We start from the raw sequence: 10,344 nt of genomic DNA on the forward strand, positions 1-10,344 counted from the left end.
CTAGTATGATAGAGAAATACTGACTGATAATTTTCCCGGGAACTTCTGAACTTAATTTTCATTGAATGACTGGAATGATCCATTCCTGGTTTCTAACCAGGTTTTTAATTTGTTTCTGGTTCTTTAATCTTAGTAATTCTAAGTTTTCACTGAATTCCAAGTTTTGAAGCAATATATGAGTGGTGACTGGAGAAAACATTCATGTATTTTCTTTCATTACCATGTCACCATGAGGGTATCAAAAGTTGACACTGAATGAAGGTTGACCATGAATGAAAGTTGACACTGAATGAAGGTTGACCATGAATGAAAGTTGACACTGAATGAAGGTTGACCATGATTGTTGATGATCTATAGAAGTTTTTATGTCATTGAAAAGTTTGGCATTAGTGAAAATCACATGGTAAATAAAATTGAGAATGGAAATGGGGAATGTGCCAAAGAGACAACAGCCCGACCATAGAGCAGACAACAGCCGAAAGCCACCACTGGGTCTACAATGCAGCGAGAAACTCCCGCACCCGGAGACGTCCTTCAGCTGGCCCCTAAACAAATATATACTGGTTCAGTGATAATGAACACCATACTAAACTCCAAATTGTACACAAGAAACTAAAAGTTAAAATAATACAAGACTAACTAAGGCCCTAGGCTCCTGACTTGGGACAGGCGCAAAAATGCGGTAGGGTTAAACATGTTTGTGAGATCTCAACCCTCCCCTTATACCTCTAGCCAATGCAGAAAAGTAAACTCATAACAATACGCACATTAAAATTCAGTTCAAGAGAAGTCCGAGTCTGATGTCAGAAGATGTAACCAAAGAAAATAAACAAAATGACAATAATACATAAATAACATCAGACTTACTAGCAGTTAACTGACATGCCAGCTCCGGACTTCAATTAAACTGATTGAAGAATTATCAGTACATAGTTGTATACCTTTATCTTGTTTATTGTGGTAATTTATCCAACACTATTATTTCCAATAAGATAATAAGTACACTAAATAAATCCATGCTATTTTGTGAATATTTCTTCAATTAAACTCAAGGGCTCTCCAAGTGAAAGGGTATTGCACCACTTTATCATTAATTAAACTCAAGGGCTCTCCAAGTGAAAGGGTATTGTACCACTTTATCATTAATTAAACTCAAGGGCTCTCCAAGTGAAAGGGTATTGTACCACTTTATCATTAATTAAACTCAAGGGCTCTCCAAGTGAAAGGGTATTGTACCACTTTATCATTAATTAAACTCCAGGGCTCTCCGAGTGAAAGGGTATTGTACCACTTTATCATTAATTAAACTCAAGGGCTCTCCAAGTAAAAGGGTATTGCACCACTTTATCATTAACTAAACTCAAGGGCTCTCCAAGTGAAAGGGTATTGTACCACTTTATCATTAATTAAACTCAAGAGCTCTCCAAGTGAAAGGGTATTGTACCACTTTATCATTAATTAAACTCGAGGGCTCTCCAAGTGAAAGGGTATTGCACCACTTTATCATTAATTAAACTCAAGGGCTCTCCGAATGAAAGGGTATTGTACCACTTTATCATTAATTAAACCCAAGGGCTCTCCATGTGAAAGGGTATTGTACCACTTTATCATTAATTAAACTGAAGAGCTCTCCAAGTGAAAGGGTATTGCACCACTTTATCATTAATTAAACTCAAGGGCTCTCCGAATGAAAGGGTATTGTACCACTTTATCAGTAATTAAACTCAAGGTCACTCCATGTGAAAGGGTATTGTACCACTTTATCATTAATTAAACTCAAGGGCTGTCCAAGTGAAAGGGTATTGTACCACTTTATCATTAATTAAACTCAAGGGCTCTCCAAGTGAAAGGGTATTGTACCACTTTATCATTTATTAAACTCAAGGGCTCTCCAAGTGAAAGGGTATTGTACCACTTTATCATTAATTAAACTAAAGGGCTCTCCAAGTGAAAGGGTATTGCACCACTTTATCATTTATTAAACTAAAGGGCTCTCCGAGTGAAAGGTTATTGTACCACTTTATCAGTAATTAAACTCAAGGGCTCTCCAAGTGAAAGGGTATTGTACCACTTTATCATTAATTAAACTCAAGGGCTCTCCAAGTGAAAGGGTATTGTACCACTTTATCATTAATTAAACTCAAGGGCTCTCCAAGTGAAAGGGTATTGTACCACTTTATCATTAATTAAACTAAAGGGCTCTCCATGTGAAAGGGTATTGTACCACATTATTATTTATTAAACTAAAGGGCTCTCCGAGTGAAAGGGTATTGTACCACTTTATCATTAATTAAACTCAAGGGCTGTCCAAGTGAAAGGGTATTGTACCACTTTATCATTAATTAAACTCAAGGGCTCTCCAAGTGAAAGGGTATTGTACCACTTTATCATTTATTAAACTCAAGGGCTCTCCAAGTGAAAGGGTATTGTACCACTTTATCATTAATTAAACTAAAGGGCTCTCCAAGTGAAAGGGTATTGCACCACTTTATCATTTATTAAACTCAAGGGCTCTCCAAGTGAAAGGGTATTGCACCACTTTATCATTAATAAAACTCAAGGGCTCTCCAAGTGATAGGGTATTGCACCACTTTATCATCAATTAAACTCAAGGGCTCTCCAAGTGATAGGGTATTGTACCACTTTATCATTAATAAAACTCAAGGGCTCTCCAAGTGAAAGGGTATTGCACCACTTTATCATTAATAAAACTCAAGGGCTCTCCAAGTGATAGGGTATTGTACCACTTTATCATTAATTAAACTCAAGGGCTCTCCAAGTGATAGGGTATTGCACCACTTTATCATTAATTAAACTAAAGGGCTCTCCAAGTGAAAGGGTATTGTACCACTTTATCATTAATTAAACTCAAGGGCTCTCCAAGTGAAAGGGTATTGTACCACTTTATCATTAATTAAACTAAAGGGCTCTCCATGTGAAAGGGTATTGTACCACATTATTATTTATTAAACTAAAGGGCTCTCCGAGTGAAAGGGTATTGTACCACTTTATCATTAATTAAACTCAAGGGCTGTCCAAGTGAAAGGGTATTGTACCACTTTATCATTAATTAAACTCAAGGGCTCTCCAAGTGAAAGGGTATTGTACCACTTTATCATTTATTAAACTCAAGGGCTCTCCAAGTGAAAGGGTATTGTACCACTTTATCATTAATTAAACTAAAGGGCTCTCCAAGTGAAAGGGTATTGCACCACTTTATCATTTATTAAACTCAAGGGCTCTCCAAGTGAAAGGGTATTGTACCACTTTATCATTTATAAAACTCAAGGGCTCTCCATGTGATAGGGTATTGCACCACTTTATCATCAATTAAACTCAAGGGCTCTCCAAGTGATAGGGTATTGCACCACTTTATCATCAATTAAACTCAAGGGCTCTCCAAGTGATAGGGTATTGCACCACTTTATCATCAATTAAACTCAAGGGCTCTCCAAGTGATAGGGTATTGTACCACTTTATCATTAATAAAACTCAAGGGCTCTCCAAGTGAAAGGGTATTGCACCACTTTATCATTAATAAAACTCAAGGGCTCTCCAAGTGATAGGGTATTGTACCACTTTATCATTAATTAAACTCAAGGGCTCTCCAAGTGATAGGGTATTGCACCACTTTATCATTAATTAAACTAAAGAGCTCTCCAAGTGAAAGGGTATTGTACCACTTTCTCATTAATTAAACTAAAGGGCTCTCCAAGTGAAAGGGTATTGCACCACTTTATCATTTATTAAACTCAAGGGCTCTCCAAGTGAAAGGGTATTGCACCACTTTATCATTAATAAAACTCAAGGGCTCTCCAAGTGATAGGGTATTGCACCACTTTATCATCAATTAAACTCAAGGGCTCTCCAAGTGATAGGGTATTGTACCACTTTATCATTAATAAAACTCAAGGGCTCTCCAAGTGAAAGGGTATTGCACCACTTTATCATTAATAAAACTCAAGGGCTCTCCAAGTGATAGGGTATTGTACCACTTTATCATTAATTAAACTCAAGGGCTCTCCAAGTGATAGGGTATTGCACCACTTTATCATTAATTAAACTAAAGAGCTCTCCAAGTGAAAGGGTATTGTACCACTATATCATTAATTAAACTCAAGGGCTCTCCAAGTGAAAGGGTATTGTACCACTTTATCATTAATTAAACTAAAGGGCTCTCTGAGTGAAAGGGTATTGTACCACTTTATCATTAATTAAACTCCAGGGCTCTCCGAGTGAAAGGGTATTGTACCACTTTATCATTAATTAAACTCAAAGGCTCTCCATGTGAAAGGGTATTGTACCACTTTATCATTAATTAAACTCAAGGGCTCTCCAAGTGAAAGGGTATTGTACCACTTTATCATTAATTAAACTAAAGGGCTCTCTGAGTGAAAGGGTATTGTACCACTTTATCATTAATTAAACTCAAGGTCTCTGCAAGTGATAGGGTATTGTACCACTTTATCATTAATTAAACTGAAGAGCTCTCCAAGTGAAAGGGTATTGTACCACTTTATCATTAATAATGAGTTTAGCTGTGGCTTTATTGAAACAACAAAAAGGGTATTGGTAGTTTTATTTAGAGAGCATACAAAGTACAAAGCGTCCTGCCATGGTCCACATCCAGGTGAGGTGGTGGTTCCTGAAAATAAAAAAAAACATAAAACTTTACTTATTTTGTTTATCATTGAAAAGTTTTATTAACATACAAGAGGGAGTCAATTGTTAAGATAAAGTGGAGGACAATCACATATACAAAATGTTTATACATATAAAAAGTGCAATGCAAAAACTGATAAATTTTATATGCAAATAAATATATTGGGGTTATAACCTGAGAACAGTTTGTTGGGTTGGAAGGACTTGGAACCAAATTTAAATATATTTTCACATATAATAAGTGGAAGATATCTCATGATTTTGAATCAATGTGACAAAGTACAAGGTTAAATGTACTAGACAAGACTTAAATGGATCAATGTGACAAAGGTCAAGGTCTTGGCTACTAGACAAGATTTAAATGGATCAACGTGACAAAGGTCAAGGTCAAATTTACTAGACAAGACTTAAATGGACCAACGTGACAAAGTTCAAGGTCAAAGTTACAAGACAAGACTTAAATGGAACAATGTGACAAAGGTCAAGGTCAAAGTTACTAGACAAGACTTAAATGAATCAATGTGACAAAGGTCAAGGTCACAGCTACTAGACAAAATTTAAATGGATCAACGTGACAACGTTCAAGGTCAAATTCACTAGACAAGACTTAAATGGAACAATGACAAAGTTCAAAGTCAAAGTTACTAGACAGGACTTAAATGGATCAACGTTACAAAGTTCAAGGTCAAAGTTACTAGACAATATAAAAAAGAAGGTGTGGTATGATTGCCAATGAGACAACTATCCACAAAAGACCAAAATGACACAGATTTTAACAACTATAGGTCACCGTACGGCCTTCAACAATGAGCAAAGCCCATACCGCATAGTGAGCTATAAAAGGCCCCGATAAGACAATGTAAAACAATTGAAAGACTTAAATGTAAAACAATTCAAAAGACTTAAATGGATCAGTGTGACAAAAGTCAAGGTCAAAGTTACTAGAAATAAGAACAGAAAAGCAGTTTCGAAAACTCAAAGATTGGATTCAACCTGACTTCATAAAATTGTCAGACATGATGAGAGAAATGTACCTATTGATTTTGAGGTGACATACATCAAAGGTCAAGGTCAACATTATTAAAAAAAAAATACCAAAATAAGTACTTAAAAGGAGTTTTGACTATAATTCAACAACCTTCTTCACATGGGATTGGAACTAAACTTTAAATATATATATATATATATGTTAACATGTATTGAGTAGATAATGAACCATCTCAAGGATACAAAAACAGACCAAATAATAAAAATCGTCTAAATATCACCATACCATATTCAAAATTAGATAAATGGCATACGTCAAGACCTTAATCTAACAAGTGTTTAAATAAAATCAGAGGTATGCGATCAACACCAATTGAGTTAAAAGACAAGCACACGATACTATGACAAACGACAACCTATATGGTGAGGCATTAGACTTTAGACACATGAACATGGCAGTCACGAGGGTAAAATAGTTTATGGAGATCGCAGCCCAACCAATTTGAATCTTGATTAAGGCATTTGAAAGAATATATGTTAAAAGAAAGGAAAAGAGAAAGAGAGAGAGTAAAGAAAGACACTTATCTCCATAATAACAGTAACAGTATAATATTTAACTCCTACACACACACACACACACACACACACACACACACACAACCCCCCCCTTCCAAAAAAACACACACACATAAAAGCAAAACAATATAGTAAACAATAAATTATCGCAATTTCCAATTAAAAAAAAAAAAAAAAAAAAACCTTCTAAATGTAGGTCTTCGCTTAGTTTTATCTGGTCAAGAGTAGTCTCAGTTCCATTCTCAATTTTATTTTATTGTTAACAAACATACCAAATCTTCTTATCTTATATTAACCTGATGGACTGAAATTTGCCGTCCTACATAAAATCAACGAAAAACTGTTTCTTCAACACAACGTCATTAAGACATCAACATTGGACTCTCGTTAGCTCGAACACATTTAAACCCTCAACAATATCTACTCCTTATCTATATCTCGAATTTTTGCTTGATTCGATTTAATTTGTATAGATCCAAGCGATTCGACATACGAGAGTCGACTGTAACTTGAAAGATGTTCAGTCATTTGAAATATGCTTTAGGGAGCTACCATTTCATATTTAAGGGAGTGGCTAGGATGAAATTTGAAAAAAGCAGGACAGGAATTTGAGTTAAAAAAAGAGGAAATTTACGCAAATTAAGTCAGGATAAACTACAAAAAAACAAGAATGTGTCCCCAGTACACGGATGCCCCATCCGCAATATCATTTTTTATGTTCAGTGAACCGTTAAAATAGGATAAAATCTCTAATTTGGCATTAGAATTAGAAAGATGGTATCATAGGGAACATGTTTACTAATTAGTAAGTTGATTGAACTTCAACTTCATCGAAAACTACCTCGACCTTGAAACAATGGGGCGCTAGAGTTAACGGGTGCAGAGGATCCAGAGTAAACTGGTGCAGGGGGTCCAGAGTAAACTTTAAACTGAAGCTGGACGGACAGGCAGACGGACGGACGGACGGACGAACGAACGGACACACGGACCAGAAAATATAATGCCCATAAATGGGACATAAAACGTCAGGACCAGACAAAATGAAAAATAAAAAGGCAGGACAGAGATTACAACATAAAAAAAAATGCAGGACAAAATTTTACATCCTAGCCCCATAAAAAATAAAAAGGTACCTCTCTTAAATGAAAGTATAACTTACCTAGATATTTACATTACCCAACCAGGTACGTGTTAGGTTGTGATGGGTTGAAGGTCCCGTCTCCTCTAAGTGCCCCAACTCCACTGTTTCCTGTATTAAATACTGGAGCACCACCAGAATAAATTGGTGCCGAACCTCCGGTGTTGAAGTTTGGTGATCCCAATCCACTTGGGAACAAGGGGGCGCTAGAGTAAACGGGTGCAGAGGATCCAGAGTAAACTGGTGCAGGGGGTCCAGAGTAAACGGGTGCGGCGGGTCCAGAGTAAACAGGTGCGGCTGGTCCACTACCCATCCATAATGATGGATTACTGGGATAACTTGGGTTTGAATTGGCATAGATTGGAACCTGTCTCGCCACAGTTTGCGTTTGAAACTGTACTTGTGGAACATTTTGATATTCAATTGTTGGGACATTTCGAACCACATTTTGATATTCAAGCACTGGCGTTTGAACAACTGCAATGTAAAAGAAAGGTTGTTATGCATATTGTTAGAATATCTTTAAATTAAGTATTTCCCATAACATCATTCTGAACAATTAATTAAGCAAAAGAGGTTTACATACATCACGGTACATCGTATGAAAATGAATGAGAGGTATTAAGTCTTGCTAGAACAAATCTCAACCGAATTCAGATGAATATACATTAATGGTATAAATGAATATAAACCACACTTTGTAACAAACCGAAGTCTTATTTTTAATATGCTTACTAAGATATCTTGTTAATGGTTATATTATCAGGAGACCAGATTGTTAAAATTCTTTAGAAAGAATAAAATAAGTCACAGATTTCAGTGTTCTTTTTTGTAAAAAGGCTATTGTTGTCCTTCGGTTGCGTTTATAACTTTATATCATGTAATACAAAATATGAACCTTGATTTGTGATCTAAGAAGTCATTATCTTGCCCTGTAGACTGATTCAATGAGTTCTTAGGTCGGTGACTGTTATATCGACCTTCGGATTGTTGTCTCATTCTATACTCTAATCTTGTGTCTTTTTTGCATGAATTTGAACCTATTCATTATTCGCGTTTGTCATTTGTCGTCATGTATTGTTTCCACTGAGCTTTTAATGAATGAATTCAACCGATTTTAATTGTGAATGTCAAAAGTCAGGAACTAAACGAACCCTTTTGCTATATTTTTTTTTTTTTTTTTAGGAATCATTTCGATAAGCTTTTTGATATTTAATATTCGCAGAACAAGTCGACACCCTTGTCGTAAACCTCCTTTCGATAGTGCATATTTTTTTAATGAAATGATTAGATTACACATCTTATAAGATTAATAAATGAAATTTAATATTCTAGATGTGGTCTGGGTGCATCTATAATTATATAATATTTATATCTATATATGAGAATAGCTATTTTTGAAACCTATATCGCTCGTCGTTTTTTTTATATTATTACGTAAAAATTGTAAATACAGAATTCTAACTTGTTAAATACTAATGAAAATACCAGAAGGAAGTTTAGCTAATCATTCTTGTAGCTATAATACGGTATTTTTCATTTACTACTAAGTTAATAGTTTAGCGGTTCTATATTATAATTAAAGTTAGTGCATACATTCAGGGACTTTCTATACGTTAGTATAGTATAGAAAGTCCCCGATACATTGAAAGGACCTGAGACTACTGTGTTATAAGTATAATAATATTTACCAGCTAGGTTTCGTCCGCGACTTCCACCTGAAAATGAAACAAAAGATCAGACCAAGAAAAAAGCCTGGTATACATTTTTAATAATATTTATAATGTCCTGTTATTATTTTTTTTCAAATAATCCTTTCAACCGACTTCACTTTTTCGACTTTAAAACCTTGTTAAATGTAATATTTGGTTAATGGCATTAACATGAAACATGTGAAAAAGATCTTGTATAACTTTCCTTTAAGATGTTTTTTGAACACATATCCTTTGGCATTTGATTACGTGTCGTTTCAGTCCAATACACGGATGGTTACAGTATTGATTGATCACTCTCGTAATGTTAACATTTTATTTACCCTAGATTATCCGAACACCCTTCTCTCTAAGATATTTTTGAAATGGAAATGAGAAAAAGTTTACTAGTATACAATGGTTTAATGCTTTCACAGTTGTATATTGCACACCTCTGTAAACAAATCATTTTTTGTCCAGATTCACATTTTCATTTCTCTTCAGTTTAGGTCTGAACATTTGATAAAAATAAATTATCATAAAATTCAATGTGCAGACGACTATTAAGTTTTCTTCTTGTAAATCAACACTTAAAATCTTCCACCGTACCTCCAAAACCGCCGCCTCCGTATCCCACTCCGCCGCCATAACCACCACCACCGCCGTATCCACCGCCACCACCTCCTCGATAGCCTCCTAATAAATCAGCCATTAAAGAGGACGATCCGTAACCGCCGTCACCATATCCTCTGTATTCCATTCCATATGAGGATCCTCCGTAGCCCCGACCCGATCCATGGCCGTAACCACTACCTTTTCCGTAACCACCAGCCTTTACATTTGATGTGAACAGGACCAAACCAAGAAGCAGCAAGTACTTAATCATATCTGCAATCATGAAAACTATTTTACATTCAAGATTAAAGTCTAAAAAAAATCGCAAATTAATATTATATACTTTATTTGCGAAACAAATTACAATTTTGGTTATACCAAATACATGTAGGTAAAAAAAAACATTCCCCATTTCGATTTTTAATATAAGAAAAACTCGACAATAATAATAATATACATTGAACTATACGTTTCACTTACTATATATATATATATAGTAACAAAAATTACAAAACAAAATATAAAATTAAAAAATGATCTTGTACAACTTACCTCTAAACTCTTATAAATGGAAATTATCACAACTTTTTCCTTAAGACTCTGTTGTAACTCTAGTCACGTGATGTGGCTTTTGCATGAACTCGACTGAACTCTGACAAATCTTGATGGATTATT

General features: G+C 35.1%; 1 long non-coding RNA gene across 2 annotated transcripts; it reads right to left on the reverse strand.

Annotated features, from left to right (window-relative positions):
• Positions 1-4,562: 4,562 nt before the first annotated feature.
• LOC143078750 (uncharacterized) lies at positions 4,563-10,344 on the reverse strand. Of its 2 annotated transcripts, none has more exons than XR_012979258.1 (5): positions 10,222-10,344; positions 9,664-9,942; positions 9,055-9,081; positions 7,385-7,840; positions 4,563-4,645 (listed from the first exon to the last, which is right to left on the reverse strand). It is a non-coding gene; the product is annotated as an uncharacterized LOC143078750 (long non-coding RNA). The 2 variants fall into 2 exon arrangements; XR_012979259.1 differs by lacking the exon at positions 10,222-10,344 and adding an exon at positions 10,150-10,164.

Source organism: Mytilus galloprovincialis, chromosome 6 (assembly GCF_965363235.1).
Source record: "Mytilus galloprovincialis chromosome 6, xbMytGall1.hap1.1, whole genome shotgun sequence".
Classification (NCBI taxonomy): Eukaryota; Metazoa; Mollusca; class Bivalvia; order Mytilida; family Mytilidae; genus Mytilus; species Mytilus galloprovincialis.